This window comes from Cryptomeria japonica, chromosome 11, assembly GCF_030272615.1.
Source record: "Cryptomeria japonica chromosome 11, Sugi_1.0, whole genome shotgun sequence".
Classification (NCBI taxonomy): Eukaryota; Viridiplantae; Streptophyta; class Pinopsida; order Cupressales; family Cupressaceae; genus Cryptomeria; species Cryptomeria japonica.
The window spans coordinates 39,128,768-39,146,648 of record NC_081415.1 but is presented as its reverse complement, the minus strand read 5'-3'; positions in this window follow the sequence as shown (position 1 = coordinate 39,146,648).

The following is a 17,881-nucleotide window of genomic DNA, read 5'->3' as shown; positions in this document are numbered from 1 at the left end:
AATCAAGGATGATCTGGTGAAGTATGCATGTAAGGTGATTAGATACCAGACATTCTCAACCAGCAGAATTAACTCTATATCTGTTGTAGCGGTAAATGCTGCCTACTGGATGATAAAGGAGGATGCATCATTTGATCTGTGCACCGATATGCAGATGCAACTCCTGTTGAATCTAAAGTTGATCAAACAGGATAATGCACTAAGGTTCAAGTTTGGGCAACTACTAGTTGGGTTGTTCTTCTATTTCCAAGGCTACTTTTCAGGAGTAGGAGATGTCCAGTGGTCTGCTGACCAACCGGTGGCCAAGCAAATCAAGGAAAGCATTGAAGCAATTGGAACCGGTTACCCTGATGTTCTAAACAAGTATTTTGATGAGTTCAGAAGGAAAATGAGCCAAAGAATGAGGATATCAGGTGACATTGTCAAGAAATATGAGGATGATATCTGTTTCACCATCAAGGTGGATCAATGCATAATGGAGGTTGTTGATGCTAGATAGGAAGAAGTGGAGCCAATGGGCTATGAGGTGATGTATGATATGCTGGAAGGGTATGCCCTTATTGCCTCACCTCTTGTTCCTAAGGCAAAGAGGACCGGAACCTATCTGGAAAGGGTTACACCAGTAGAGGAACCCTCTACAAAGAAAAGAAAAGAACCTGTAGTGAAGAAGGCAAAGGCAGTGCCTGCAGCATCTGCACCGGTTACTACTGCAACTCCAAAAGTGACCAAGCGGTCACCAGCCAAGAAGAAACCAGAAGTAGCACTAGCTAAAGTGTTTGAGAGAAAGAGGAAGACAAGGAATACCTCTCCAAACTCAGAAGAAACTGTGTCTAAGGAAAACCCAAAGAAAACACGTCAAGCAAAGAGGAAGACAAAGAATGAACCGACATCATCTGCACCAGTAAATATAGATATCTCTTCCTATAAACCTTTGACACATTGTCAAGGAACAATAAATAATATTAGGAGAAAAGTGCTACATGACTTAATTGAGTGTTTTGATGACTTTAATGATGATGAAAAGGAAGTGGTTGAAAAGGAAATAATTCAGTACCTATGTGTTAATGATTGGTCGCCCTTAGAGATTAAATCTTAGACACCAGATTCTTTATATATGTCATTAGATAATAGATGGCGCATTGCCATAAAAAAGGAACAAGAAATTAGGGAGAAAGTTTTTGCATAGTATTTTCCTAACCTATCAAATTCTGAATTATTTGATGTTATTGATCAAAATAAAGGACTCTTCTTCACTAGAAGAAGAAGACTCTGGCTGTTAGAAGGAAGAGTTGATGATGTCAAAAAAGACACTCATCACTATATGACAACTACTATCCAGTCTCACAAAGAGCATCTAGCCAACTAGCAAGCTTAAAAAGAACCGGATATATCCAAACCGGATGAAGTATTTCATGATGAAGGAAATCCAGTTGTTGAACCAATCAACACCATTGATGTCGATGCTCTGGATGTAGAGGATGTTACTCAAGAAACACCATCTAAGGCAACAGAATAGGAGCAATAGGCTAAACAGGTTGATAAGCAAGCCGAGGACAGTCAAAAAGCAGCAATGGAAGAGGTCGAGAAGAGGAAGAAGGGTGAAGAAGAGAAGCAAAAAAAGGAAGAAGAAGAGAAGAAGAAAAAGGAGGAAGAGGAGAAAAAGAAGAAAGATGAAGAGGAGAAGAAGAAGAAGAAGAAGGATGAAGAAGAGAAAAAGAAGCAAGAAGAAGAAAAGAAGAAGAAGAAGGAAGAGGAAGATAAGGAATAGGAGAAGATGAAGGAAGTAGAGAGGAAGAAGAAGGAAGATGAAGATAAAGAATAAGAGAAGAAGAAGGAAGCAGAGAGGAAGAAGAAGGAAGAGGAAGATAAGGAATAGAAGAAGAAGAAGGAAGCAGAAAAGAAAAAGGATGAGGAGGACAAGGAAGCGGAGAAGACAAGAGAAGTGAAGAAGAGGAAAGCAGAAGAGGATAAGGTAGGAGAAGCAGAGAAGAGCACCCAGATGGAGACTCCAAAGGCAACCGGGAGTCAAGCTAAACCAGCTGATCTCACCAGTCCTCTCGATCTCCAGTCTGCAATGGAAATGGAGCTAATGCAAAGCATCAAGGTAGCTCAAGAGCACCTTGAAATCATTCGAAGGAAGAAGGAGCAGGATGTAATTCAAGCAGCTGTGGAAACTCTTACCGGTTTGATACCCGGTACAAATCTTCCCAACATCGATTCATCACTCTTAATATAGCTCAAATGTGAAGAAGGAGCATCAAAAAGCTCTTAATATAGCTCTGGTGAAGAAGTTGAATGAGCTCCGATCTAAACTGAAGAAAGAACAAAAGGATATAAGGGATGCTCTAGATGAGGGGAATCTGATACTTAGCAAGATCTGCCAACCCCATCTGTTCTATGATGATGTGCTAGCTCAGAAGAAAAAGCTTCAAATGGACTTGCAGTCCTACATGAGCACATTCAAGCCACCTTATGATTCCTTTACAACTAATGGGCAAACCATTCACTGGTTTCACATCCAGACAGCAAAAATGGAGCAAGAGATCAACACCCGGTCTAGATATTTGCAGGAGCTATAGCTGGTTCTACTCCCACAATTGCAAATTCTTCAGAAGTGCTATCTGAACCTGGATGCCTTAACAGTTACTCACAAGATGAGCACAATTGATGCCATGGAAGAACAGTTCTCCCAGATGTAGATAGAAAAGGAAGTTGTCACCTCCCTACTTGAGTCCTGATCTTTGTCGATGAAACTATTCTTGGAATATTCTAAATCTGTTTTTGAAAAATATTATTCCTTATTGTCATAAACTTTTATTTTGAAAATAGGATTGTTCAGTTGTACTTTGTCATTGTTGGAAAAGGGGGAGAAGAATTCTATTTGAGAAAAGAATTTGGTTATCAAAATTTTGATTATATGCTCTGAATATCTCAATGTTTATGCTCTATATGCAAAATTGTTATACATTGTATTGCCAAAGGGATAGTGTATATGCTTAGGGGGAGCAATTTTGCAAATAGCATGATTTTGTTGTAAAACACGTAGATGTCAAAATTTTATTTTCCTAAGTGTTGCCATCAATGCCAAAGGGGGAGATTGTTGGCATTTTTGATGTTTATGTTGTGATTTTCATTGAGGGACACACACTTGCATTGAGATCCTCTTTATATGTATGAGTTTGAGCACAACCGGTATTCGTTCCAACTGGTATGTTGTATTATAGTCTTTAGACTATTGATGTTTTGATGAATGTGTTTCCCGGTCTGAAGCAGCATGTTGACCCCAAGCGGTTCGTGGATACCAAGTGGTATGAGGGACTAAAGTGGCATAACACATTTTTACCAGTCTTCATTTTTGTCAAACTGGTAACCGGATTTTTTTATGAATCGGTAGTACTCTGTGATAAGTTACCAACTGGCATTTTGTGATGAGTTACCATCCACCGATTGTTTGACGGTGCCGACACCTAAATGGTGCCTTTTTTGTGTCGTGATTCCTTTATAAGGACATCATGTCTAGGGTTTTAGGTTGATGATGTGGATATAGCGAAAGTGTATGTTGTTGCCAGGGTTTTAGGTGATTGAGGAGTTGGAGAGAATATGAATGTGTAGAAGACTGAAGTAATACTGGAGTGCATTAGGAACGAGCTACCAAGGATCTAACCAAGTAGTCTGTGCTACTAGTTAGATCAAACACTTGTTGATTACTCACATCTTTGACAAGTATGTAGCCCTTAACTGGGTAGGCCCAAAAGCCTTTTGTAAATCCTCTAACAAGGTGGTTCACAGCTATGGATCTAAAATCCTCTAGCAAGGTAGTCTTTAATCAGACTTATCTCCTAATAGAGATTGAGATTCCTAATAGGATTTGTTCTGGTAAAGAACATTGTAAGACCTTAATCGGTCTGGTTCCTATTCTGCATATAGTTACTTGTGAGTTCCATCTCATTGTGGTTTTTCCCATTTGGGTTTCCACATCAAAATCTCTTGTGTTATGGTGTTTGTGCTTCTGTGGGTGAATGCATTATTAGTTATTTGGTTTGCATGTTTGTTAATTAGTTTGTTTGCTAGATTATTTTACCAATTTACTGTTAGTCTTGCAAAGTGTTTAAGTGCAAAGACTTTTGGCATACTAACTCACTCCCCCCCCCCCTCTTAGTATTCATCAGGGTCATCATCAAAATTGAAACTAATTTTTCACTTAGACTTTGGTTATGTTCAACCTATATCACCAACAAAGTTAAACATACACTTAAACATGCTCTAAGAGGAAGAATTATTATTAGTGATAGATTAGAATCTTTGGATATAACTCAAATTTTTAATTGTGTTTTATGTGAGAATGAGAAAGAATTGAAGTATCATTTGCTTGTAAAGTGTGTATTTCATTATGAATTATAGTCATGGATTTGTAGGATGCTAAGTTGGTATGCTCCTCTTCATTTCAAGTTAAAATTCTATTTGAGTCTTGGCCTAAGTTATATTCAAAATCTTTTTTTGCAGTTCTTTGGGAAGTGGCTCCTTCAATTTTGATTTGGAATATTTGGCACGATAGGAATAGAAGAGTTTTAAGCATGAAAAAGATGAGAGTTGAAGAAGTTTTATAAAATATTATAAGTTCAATATTAGAAGTGGTGTGGGCTTATACTACTTTTTCTTTTTAAGCTCGATACAACACAACAGAGATACAAAGAAAGTATATTGATTATAAAAATGTTCTACAAAATATGGATGGAAATCTAAGGCATGCTCAAGGAAAACCATCAAATAGACTCATGAACTAGAAAAATGAACATGATAAGACCAGTCACCATAAAAAAAACATCACAAAATAGAGTAGACTAAGATACCTTGAAGTTCCTTTGAATTATTCATCAATTTTCACATTTGTACTCTCAACAATTTTTTGCAATCTTTTGTTAAAACATCTATATGCCTTTCTCTTAGATGAATAACCAAGAAATATTCCTTCATCACTTCTAGGATCAAATTTTCCAATATACTCATCTCTTCTAATATATCATTTACTTCCAAATAATGTGTCTCCATCGTAATCTTCCATATCCCATAGTTGGGTCCATCAAGTTTAGGATTGTCTTTCTTGAAATAATTAGTAGACATTCGATCTCCTCAAGTTGTTAAACTTCTATAAAAGAGGACTAAGATCTGATACCAATTGTTAGGTCCCGAAGACAACTGAGAGGGGGGTTGAATCAATTGTCTAATAAATTTAAACCAAAAACCAATTAACCAACTTAATGTTTAATACCGGTAAACTAGTGAAGTGTGTCGGTAGACAGTGTTAATAGTAAATTGCTATACTGGTAGAGATTAATGCATGAAACATAAACATAGAGTCATCCACAACACATAACATCAATATTTGTATGTGAAAACCCTGTAAGGGGAAAAACCATGGTGGGAAACCTTACCTACAATTAGATAATACTACTGCAGATAGTAAGTGTACATAAATGGGGTCTGTACATGCAGAAAGGCCAACAACCTAGAGCTCACTGCTCAATCACAAAATGGGAGTCACACTGACTATAGTTGGATGGTTAAATCCAATAAGAATGTACTGCACAAAATAACATCTTCATATGATGGATTCAGTACTAGTGTAATGCTGATATGCTTCTACAAAAACCTAGCTTCACCTTCAAATGATGTCTTCGTGTATACCTCTTCTTAATCTTGCATATACCTTCACACAATTTTTTTTCACATTCCAAACATTTGATCTTACAAATAAGATCTTACTTTTATACCATAACCTAAGACCATTTTTAGTAGGCCGGCTCTACAAGATATTATAATAAAAATATTTTACATACAATATAATATCTAATGCAATAACCAATTAAACATGTTGGCTTAATGCATTTACAACAATAATAAATCATCTCCATAGCGTGCCATGTTGATCTGGAAAAGATAAACCTATCGGTGTAACCCTAGATAACCCTAGACCTATTTGCCAGTAAAAGAAAATATGCAAATATGAATATACCAATGATTAATTCTTTAAAAAAAAGTGTCCACACGATGTCTTTGACTTTACCAAGTGTCTTCCATATCATTCCAAGTGTCGGTGAGCATTATATCCTGCCGGTGAACCATATACTAGTAACTGTGCAATAGTTACTTGCTTGCCGGTGAATGTTGTTGGATCTCCAAAGTGCTAGTGTTTTAGTAGGTGTTAACATCAATGACAAAACCATACCAAAATACCAACAGAATCTACACCTATTAATTTGACTAGGTACAAATCTATGATACGAGGTTTACTGTGTTTGACACAAACCAGACCTGATATTATGAATGCAGTATGTATTGTTTCAAGATTTTAGAGTAATCCTAGTGAAAATCATGAATCGACAATAAAAAGGATTATTTGGTACTTACAAGGCACTACAAATCTTGGATTATGGTATCCTAGAGATGAAAATTTTGAATTATCTGCATACACAGATGCAAATTGGGCAAGAGATGTGGATGTAGAAAAAGCACCACCGGCGGAGCATTTTTTCTTGGAAGCAGATTAATTTCTTGGTTGAGTAAGAAACAAAGTTGTACATATTTATCAACAGCAGAATCAGAATATGTTGCAGCAACAACTAACTATACACAAGTACTATAGCTTAAGAAGATGTTGAAGGATATAAAGGTAAAATGCAAGGAACATAACTATCTATTGTGATAACACTATAGCAATTGATATATATAAGAATCTGGTATTACATTCTAAAACTAAACATGTTTCTATCAAATTGAATTTTCTACAAGAGAATGTTGAAGCAAAAGAAGTAAAACTGGTTTATGTGAATACTAAAGAGCAGACTGCAAATATTTTTACTAAAAACCTGCCTAAGGAGACCTTTGAATATCTCAGAGACCAGCTTGGGGTCATACCCCCACTAGTAGAGACTTAGGCAGTTGATGTTTGTCATCAATTGGCAGAATTAACAGAGAAATCTTTTACTTTGGCTTTGATGAGGAAGCTACTTCTCAGGGGGAGTAGTTGGTATACTAAATTGGTTAGTATTTTATGGTTTTTGTATTAGCTTTGGCATTTGATGTCAAACGGGGAGAGATTGATATGGAAAAACACAAGGAAAACACATTATCTTTAGGGAGAGATTATTCAATGGGGGAGAGATTGCTACTCTCTGTATCTTTATTTTGATTCCTGGTTATGATCTCTTTGGGAGATTGTTGGTATTTGGTATTTGGCATTTCTGTTTTGACACTTTGATGGTTTTTCCATCTTATGTTACCATAAATGCCAAAGGGGGAGATTGTTGGTATTTTGGTATGGTTTTTTCATTGATGTCAACACCTACTAACACTTATTAACTCTGGCACTTTGGAGAATCAACAATATTCACTGACAAGCAAGTGACTTATGCACAGTCATCGGTATCTGGTACATCAATAGGATATGATGTTCACCGGCACTTGGAATGGCATGGAAAACACTTGGTTATGTCAAAGACATTGTTTGTACACTTTGGCTTGGGTATTTGTTCATTGACATATTCGTGTTTGTATATTTGATGTTACCGGCAAATAGGTCCAGGTTATGCACTGATAGGTTTATCTTTTCCAGATCAGCACAACATGCTATGGAAATGTTTTATTATTTTTGCAAATGCATCAAGCCGACATGTTGAATCAGTTATTGCATCGGATATTATTTTATTTGTAAATTGATTTTATTGTAATATCCTTTAGAGCTGACCTACTAAAATTGGTCTTAGGTTACGATATAAATGTAAGATCTTAATTGTAAGATCGGATGTGGAATACGAAAAGGAATTGTGTGAAGGTATATGTGAGGATAAGTAGAGCTATACACGTAGACATCATTTGAAGGTTGAAGGAAGGTTTTTGTGAAGACAATCAACACTATACCGGTACTGAATCCAACATAGAAAGATGCTAATCTGAGCAGTACATTCCTATTGGATTTAACCATCCAATTGTAGTCAGTGTGACTCCTATTTGTGTTTGAGTAGTGAGCCTAGGCACTTGGCCATTTTGCATGTGCAGACCCCATTTGTATACACATACTATCAGTAGTAGTATCATCTAATTGTGGGTAAGGTTTCCCACCATGGTTTTTCCCCTTACAGAGTTTCCATGTACAAATATTGGTGTCATGTGTTGTGGATGACTTTCTCTTTCTATTTCATGTATTAATATTTACCGGTATCGTAATTAACTAATAAAGCTGTCTACCGGCATAAAAGAATGGTTTACCGGTATTAAGCATTAAGTTGGTTAAGCTGTTTTTGGTTTGAATTTATTTGACAACTGATTCACCCCCCCCCCCCCCCTTTCTCAATTGTCTTCGGGACCTAACATAATGTACCACCACAATACATTCTAGTTGCATTTATCCTTGCTATTATGATAGTAGGGTTTTACTTCTTTGATCACATTGTAGTAGCTCAATTAGCTCAATAGAAAGAGTTCAATTTGAGAAATATGTTAGCTTACCACTATAAGTTACTTTTATTTCTTTGATCACATTGTAGTACCTCAATTAGCTCAATAGAAAGAGTTCAATTTGAGAAATCTGTTAGCTTACCACTATAATTTACTTCTTTTGGGCATCATGGTTTTGCCTGACCTTTTTCCACTTGTTCTTTTATATTTGTATCTTATATTGTGAGTAGATTTTTTTAATAGATGAAAAATCTGATTTTCTTCATTGTAGGTCTTAATTGGTGGATTGGTTTGAAATCCTCCATCGAATGGTGTGTTTCCACAATCTCTAATACAAACAGAGTCTTGCTACTCTGAAAATAAACTTTTCTAATTTAATTCTGACTTCTTTTCTAGATCTTGTTTATAAATATAGTCACTTTTGTTATCTCTAACTAAAATATTTTGTTGGTGTCCGCAATTATCCTCTATCCTATATTTTACATTGTAGTACTTCTTCTCATTGTTGTGCCTATAGAAATTCATTTTGGAGATGCCTGAAGCATTCTTGATTGAGTTATAAGTTGGTTCTTGCTTCTGACACTACAAAGTTTCCTTCCCTTTAATCCATATTACATACCTTATTTTTCCCCATTAAATAATTGGCTTGTTCTAAATTTAAGAGCTAATATTTGGGATATTTGGTTGCAGATAGTGTGCAAAAATCTAGTAACAAGTGCTAAGAAAAACTATTGAACAACAAGCTAATTTGATAGAGATTTATGCAAATATGCCACAAGTTTTTTAACAAATAGAAATGAACAATACCCCGCCACTGACTTTGAGTGTAATTGTCTTACCTGTCAAATTTTTACATCACTATAATTCTTTACCTACTCTTCATTACTTACTCTTTAGTATTGGAATCTCTCATAAGTGTTTATATCTTGATTTCTCTTCTTTGGAAAATATGGGAGCGTAATCTTGACATTCCAGATATATTGGAAGATATCAACAGGTATATCAATGATATTGAAATGATGGATGAAATGACTACTAGGAGTTGTGAATTGAAACATTGGCGTATATGATTTTGATTTGTTTGGAATTGATTTTCAGGCTTGGATGAACTGACTACTAGGAGTTGTGAATTGAAACATTGGCCTATATGATTTTGTTGGAATTGTTTTTCAAGTTTTCTTTATTGAATAATATGTTATAAATGACATCCAAGATTGGAATGAGCTGATTTTAGAATCCATTCGAACTATTTAATGAAATTTAGTTAGCAAGAGGATAGTTTGAATTTGTAAATTGATGATTTACACTTGTTTTGCAGTAAACAGGTTCACAGTGAGGATTAGAATCAGACTATGCAGGTGCCAATACACAAACACAAATGTATCATTCAAATTTTTTGTATATTCTCTTTGTGTTGCTAGAGCTAAATAGATATTGTAATTGCAGTGAAAATTTTAGTGGCTAATATTCGCCAATTGGCTATTTTTTGAAATTTGGGAATCAAGGTTTAGCTAATAAGTTCAGTTTTGAGGTGAATTGCCCATTTTTACAAATTTTTATTTTAGTGTTATTTAAATTTCCATAGAAATTTTTTTCTAGTTTTTTTAAACTGAAAGATTTGCCACAAAATTCCATACATGATTGGATCATATTTGCCAACATTTTAGATTTATTGTAGAAATTTAAATTAATTCGCTAATAATATATCACAATTATTAATTACTTTAGGACTATATCAACAGTCTTTAGTTGCCACCATTGACTTAAAATATAATCTAATGACCTTCATTGTATTCTATGAGGTAAATTGTAGCTACAAGTTGTAATGGCCTCAATAAAAATCAATCATCTAAAAGCAATTTTTGGCTATTGTAATGGCCTCAATGAAAATCAATCATCTAAAAGCAATTTTTGGCCATGAGTATTACAAATTGTCCTACATTTCAAGTAGATTCTAGCCCTTAAACTCATTAATCATTTCCACTTCGGGCCTTTACTTTTCTATTAAAAACTATATTTTTAAATGAAAGGATTTGCAATAGTAATTAATGCACTCTTATTATTTTCCAAGATTTGTCAATATTTTCTATCAAAAAAATTGATATAAAAAAATTCGTTAATAAAATTAATTATTTTCTTTAAAAGAAGAAAAGATTCACTAATTAAAACAATTATTATTTAAAAAAAAAATTAATTATTCGACAAGATTTTTAACAATTTTTTGAGAATGGATTTCTTAAAGTTATCATTGATTCCTGACATAAACTCCAAAACCAACATAATTTCCATCGCCAATTAAAATTCCTCTTCCAAACACAGACAAAACCGGACCTGCCAACCTGAATAACCAAACAGTGCCGGTTATTTATGCTAACCAGACCCAAACAAGAGGAGATTACGATTATTTCATATATTTGTCCTACCTTTTCTTGAACAAAACGACGCAATGTCCCAATCCACTTATTTAAGCACAGCATATACTGTTACTCAATCACTCGCCAACCAAAAATGGGTGCAAAGAAATTAGCAGTTATGCAGTTTGCGAAGAAGTTTATAATACTATTAATGTTGGTTGTTATATTTGAAGGGGCAAGAATAGTTTCAGAGGACTGCGACGTTGAAGTCGAGTGTTATAGCCAGGATGACTGTTCTCCTGGCGAAGTTTGCTGCCCTTGGGTGATTACGCGCTGCCCTGATGGTGCAGGTACTTGTGGAAAAAACTGTGCCTGACCACCATACCATATTTCAACTAAAAATAGAAACTACTGCAGATCTCTATCTTCATTACTTATCAGTGGAGAGAGATTATATATTTGCAGATATAATAAACAAGTAGTATGTATTAGTCTCTAGCTAAATATAGAAGAGCCATGAAATAGTCTCAGCGTCCAAGACTGTTGAATATTGTAGAAAATTTATGTATTCATTTGTCGGTTGAGGTGAGTATCGTTTGAATGCTTGGGATTTATCAGGGCAATCTTCTTAGTTAGTTAGACTCGAACTAGGATAAGTCATATTTCCATTCTAAATAAGAACTGTCTTCATTGCTTGTCAATGGAGAGGGATTATATAATCAAATATTTCGCAGCGACTATGTATTACACTCAGACTTCATGCCTTTCGAATATTGCATAAATTTATGTATTCATTTCTGGCTTGAAGTGAATTTGTTGTAAATGCTTGCGATTTATCGAGGAAAACTTGTTTCGGAAATTCAGCGAGTTTAAAATTTTTTTCTAAAATATATTTTTATTGAATATGCAAATGTTAACAAATAATCTCTTACATTCATGAAGGTAAAAACAAATTTTTGTTGGTTATAATATTTTTATATAACAATTATTTGAAGAAGGTATTTCTTGAAACTTAAAACTTATCTCTATAAACAACTTTTGCGTGGTAGGGTAGAGTAGACGATAGCCTTTTACACCATCTGGATATCCCACAAAGATGCAAGGTTTGGATTGTGGATCCATAGCATTTCGACATTCCTTTGGAATGCGGGCCATGGGTTGAGAGCCAAATACTATGAAATGATCAACTGTTGGTTTCCAACCATTCCAAGCTTCAAAGGCAGTGATACCGTTCAAGGATTTACGAGGAAGTCTATTCAGAATATAGCATGTACAATTGACTGCTTCAGCCCAATATGATGGTGTCAGACCCTTAGAGTGAATCATAATATTAGCCATCTCTTTTTAAGATCTATTTTTACATTCTGCAACACCATTTTGTTGACGAGAATATAGAACTATGTGTTGTAGATCTATCCCCTCTGATATACAAAACTGCTCAAAACAGTTGTTAACATACGAACATTATCTGTTCTTAGAACCTTGGTAAACTTCCCTGATTATTTTTCAAAAAGAGATTTGTAATCTTTAAAAGATTCAATCACTTCTAATTTTTTCCTAAGAAAGTAAACCCATATATAACATGAGAAATCATTAATAAAGGTGAGAACATATCTAGCTTTTGTAAAAGATGGATAGAGAAAAGCCCCTGTGTGAACAAGTTCCAAGACTTGTGTTTCCCTCCATGATTTTCCTTTGTCAAATTTTATTTTTGGATGTTTTTCAAGTGCACAACCTTCACAAAGTCCCTTAGAAAACTTAACCTTTGGTAAACACTTTACCATATTCTTTTGACAAGGTTTCTCAAGATGGAGGTAGTTAAGGTGGCCAAACCGCTCATGCCATAATTTACTAACTTCATTTGAATGAGTTAGTAATGCTTTTGGAGAAGTATCTGTGGAAAATTTAGAGAAGGTATATAATCTAGATTGGTGATTTGCCTCCCCTATTGCTACCAAGTTGTCACTATGTATATCTCTTATCTAAATTGAATTTGGAGAGAAATGAACTCTCATGCCTCTCCCTAGATTCATTTATTTGATACACTGAAAGGAGATTAGTTGATAGTGAAGGCACATTTAGAATATTTGAAAATGTTCCTCCTTCAACTTCAATAGACCCTCTCCCTTTGACCAATGTTGGAGTATCATCCCCTAGGGTGATTGAAGGAATATTGATTTCTTCTAAGGATGAAAACTCAATGTTTTGAGATCCCATATGGTGTGTAGCGCCGAAATCTATAATCCATGGAGATAAAGTTGATGATAATGTAGAAACTAAGGCGTTCCCTTTTAATTTCTCTTTGTCCTTAGTATTTCCCTAATTTGAAGAAGATGCTTTAACAGAATTAATTACCCCAATATTATTCTTTTTTCAGTAGAAAAGTGACGTGCTTAATTTGCTTTCGGATGCACTAATGTTCTTTATGACTAGTTTTATTATAGAAAGAACATTTAACTTTCTTAATAGTTGATTTATATTGTTGAGAAGAGTTATCCTTTTTTAAGTTGTCAATTATATCTTCTTTCCTCCCTTCATTTTCCTTTTTAATGTTCTTCTTGTTCCCTTTAGCATTTTGTTGCTTTTCATTTTTTACAATTATACCTTGAGGCTTAGTAGATTTCAAAGCACCCATTTAAATTAACTTTCCATGCCCCTTTGATAGATAAAAAATGAAGTCATCTAGTGTGGGTATTTTCCATGAGCTCTCAAGAGCTCTTTTAGTCTAGAATAAGAAGTAGAGACAAACATAGAAAATTCAGGACCTAGTTTGGAAAGTACATATAGGATTAATTGATCCATTTTCTTGTCAATTCCAAAATCTTTTAAATGCAACTTTAAAGATTTGAATTTAGTGAAACAATCTTATAAAGTAGCAAAACTTCTAGGACATAGACCTAAGAGTTGATTTTTCAACTCATAACTTCTTAGTTCATCAGTTGTCCCAAATAGATTTTTTAGAGCTTCCCAAACTTCATTGGGTGTTTTCAAGTTCTCAACATGAAATGCTAATTCAGGAGATATATTTAAACACAAGAAACCAAATGCTTGGTCACACTTATTGAAATACTTTTCTTTGTCCTTAGCTACATTAGGCTCTTTTTTTGTTCCCATTGTTTTTTATTAAGGTAAGCAGTTTTTAATTCCCATTATTACCCTAAATAAGCCTTTATTATTAAGTAAAAGAATTACTTTCAACTTCGAATCATGATAATTGAAAGTTGTTAGAGGTTGTATAGGAACATTAGAATCCATGCTACTAGACTTAGATTGTTTCTTTTGTAGAATGAGTAAATGAACCTTAGAAATGCATATAAGGGTGAAGCGAAGGAATAACACAACACATAGAAGCACTTATTTGAGGAAGTGTGCAAAATAGAGCACAAAGAACACCCCCTTGATTATTGTTTTGCCCACTTTATTTGGCACTTTATAGAAGGAGGGCATGAACTAAGCCAAACAAAGGCACAAATGAGCACTTTATATAGAGAGTACAATAGTATGCCTATTGGATTTGTGGCGAACAACATGCTTTATGACCAACACTTTACAATTATCCAAAGTTAATGTGAGCCGAGTCCAACCAATGGCACATTGGTCGGCCAAAATTTTGATGTGAGCCGAGTCCAGCCAATGGCACATTGCTCAGTCAAAATACTTCCGCCACCTATGGCCAAGAGGTGCCACAAAGTCCAACCAATGGTGTACTGGATGAGGGTATCACAAATGCTAGTGGTGATGTGGCAGGTCAAAGGCTTATGGAAGTAGGGTGCGCCAACAATAGAACGATTTGTGTGACTAGACATATAGTTAATTATATTTTAAAGGGGCCACATGACAAGTTTTCATTGTTTTGAATCAAGTAATGGGTTATCTCTAGGATTATATGTTAAAATAAATAACAAACAAATAAGACATAAGAAGTACACATTATTCTCTAAATATAGAAGAGACATGAAATACTCTCCAGCTCAAAAAATCTTGAATTTTATAGAAATTTATGTATTGATTTATGGGTTAAGGTTAATATTTTTTTGAATGCTTGGGATTTGTGAAGGAGAGTTCTCAGTAAATTAGATTCAATCTAGTAAATGAATAGAACTTAATTTATGATTTATAAAAATTACTGGTAGGTTATGGTATTCGTTGATTTAAAAGATTGATATATAAATTGAATGTGGTGGGTTGGTTCCCCAAAGGGTTTACACTGCAAAAGGCAGAGACCAAGTTGATTCTTCAAATATCTATGGAGACACCAACTCCACTTATCAATATCCTCTAGAACTTGGACGAACTAATAAGGATTAAATATGTCACAACCCTCCTTTATCACCTTTTTTGTTTTAAATTACAAAACTCTACTTATATTCTTTGGATGAATTATTGAATGAATATTGTAAGGGAATAAAATAATAATAATAATAATAAACCCCACACACATGGAAAATGCATATATATTTTAAATTAGTTATTTAATTTCCCTCACATTAAGGCACATGTTGTAGGAGGAATAAGAAGCTTCTAGAGGCTTCTCCACCTCCTTACATGTAACTCCTCCCACTAAGCCCAATTAATTTGCATGGAGGCCAAATTGGGAGAGAATCTCATTTTTTTTAATTTAAAATTAGGTAGTGGGAATTTGAAATTTGCTTTATAAAATAGGTACAAGTTTCAAAAGAAAAGCTAGCTATTCCATAAGAAAATTCTGCAATTTCTCCTTTGTAGTCCATTTTTCATTTGCAGCCAAGGTTTTGTTGGGAGGATTTCTCTTCAATTTGGAGGATCAAGGAAGACTCTACACCATTTTTGCAAGCATCCAGGTTCCTTCAAGCTTACTTTGTGCATCTTGTTCTTGTTGTAGATTAGATTAGATTATTTTATGGAAATGAAATTCATTCGTGAAATTAGTTTCAGACTTTGATAAGAATTAGATTAAAATGTTTTAAATTGTTTATTCATTGTTTGGATTCTTGATTTTGGAAAATAAATTGTTGATTCATTATTCAGATTTTGATAAAATTTAGTTCAGATTTGGAGTAGATTAAAATGTTTGATAGAAAGAAAAATAAATTTGTTGATTCATTGTTTCAAACTTTGATAAAATTTAGTTTTAAATTTTGGAGTAGAATAGAACAAATTGTTGATTATTAGTTTCAGATTCTTGATAAGGAAGTAGATTAAATTTGCTTGACAAAGAATTAGATTCACTATTTTTAAAAAAAAAAAAAATAATAATGTAATATTAAATCTAGATCCAGATTTAAATTGTTCCTCTTATTCTTTTTGATTCTTGCTAAGAAGAACCATCTTTCATCTCTCTGGTTATTGTTATCCAAATCTCATTTAAGGAGTATTCTTATTATTATTTTCTTTTTGAAAACTCTCTGTGGATTGAATAGAGAGCTCACTGAAATTACCAGTTGAATAAATCCTCCTGGACTCTGAGAATAACCCTGGAAACAAACCAATTTCCTGAGAAGTCTGAGAACAACTCCCTTCCTGTAATGGCTGGAAAAATCTTTCTCTCTCTCTTTCTGTGATTCTGATTTTAAAAAAATATATATATATACATACATTAAAGGTCTGGTTTCTGTAAGGAGACAAACCAAGGATTACTCAGTTATTTTACCTGTTCTTACCTTCTTGAATAAAAATTATCCTGTAAAGAATTTGAAACCATATATATATATTTATATATATATATATATATATACAAATATATATATATATATATATATACATATATAGATTATATAACCCCATTGTCAATTTGCAATTTAAATGATACATTATCAATCACTGCGTACGCACAGACCCCAAAATAACCGCACGTACGCACAGACCCCGAAAATAACCATACGAGCGCAGAAAGGCGTTACCGTAAGCCGGAAGGGTTAGTGGGACCCCCACTACCCTGCGGTCACTGCAAGTGGCCGCAGGGGAGTGGAGGGGACCACGTGGCCCCGTCAACCCCTACGGGCCTGCACATGCAGGACCGTAGGGAGTGGCTGGACCCGTGGTCCCCACCCCCGGTTCTATATACAATAATTAAAACGAGATTGCCATAGGAAATTTCGATGGAAGTTTAACATTCGATTTAACATTTAAGTATTTTTTTTTTGTGTATCGTTTTAAATTAAAATTAAATTAATTTCTTTTTCATGTACATTTGTTTAGCTAAATTTAATTTCCTTAAAATTAACAAGAGTTGAATTCAATGTATTATTTCAAATCCTTAGAGAAATGAATGGATTATTTGACCCATAACTTTTGAGATAAGTAAAGTCTCATTATTATTCAATTTGGTCACTCATGAGAAATTTGTAACCTTATAACTAATTAAGTCTTACGATAGAGAAAAACATTTCTGCATTTTGAATATAAATGACGTTACTTTTGCATTGCATTATGATTATTTCGTATTCCTTAATTTTCATGCGATTACTCGTAAGTTCACAATTATCATTACCATGCCAATACATGTATTAATCTAATTAATTGTAGAATAATGATATTCCTTGTTCAAATAGTATTTAAGGTTTAAAATTATGTACATCCATTTCATAATTATATTCAAGTATGATGTTAGTTTAGAAAACTAAACAAATGGAGTTGGAAAACTAAAACTAGCAGCGTTCGGTATATACGGTGCCTCTGGGTCACGCTTACGGGTAATGCCATCGTGTTGAACTACTGCACTTAACGCCTAATAAAGCTGCATTAACGACATCTATGGCATCGTCCCTATAAATCGTCGGGGAGTAATAAGGGACATTTGGAAGTTAAAAATCCAAGGGGCGGGTAATCCCTCTTGGATCGATAATTTAATAAGATAACTTTTAATTGAATTCCACATCCGTTGAGATAAACCATAGTAAACCCCTCTTAGGGATGGTCAAGTTAAGAGCTCTCGTGAAATTTACTTATTTATTATTTAATTATTCACCTCGAAGGGATATTGGTGATTTGCAATTGGGTGACGCTCATGATAAGTATTAGGTTCTAGTTATTTTGTTTAGGCCACCAGCAATAGGCCATCTTGAGCCTTCGCTTAAGTGCTACCTTCGTGGGTA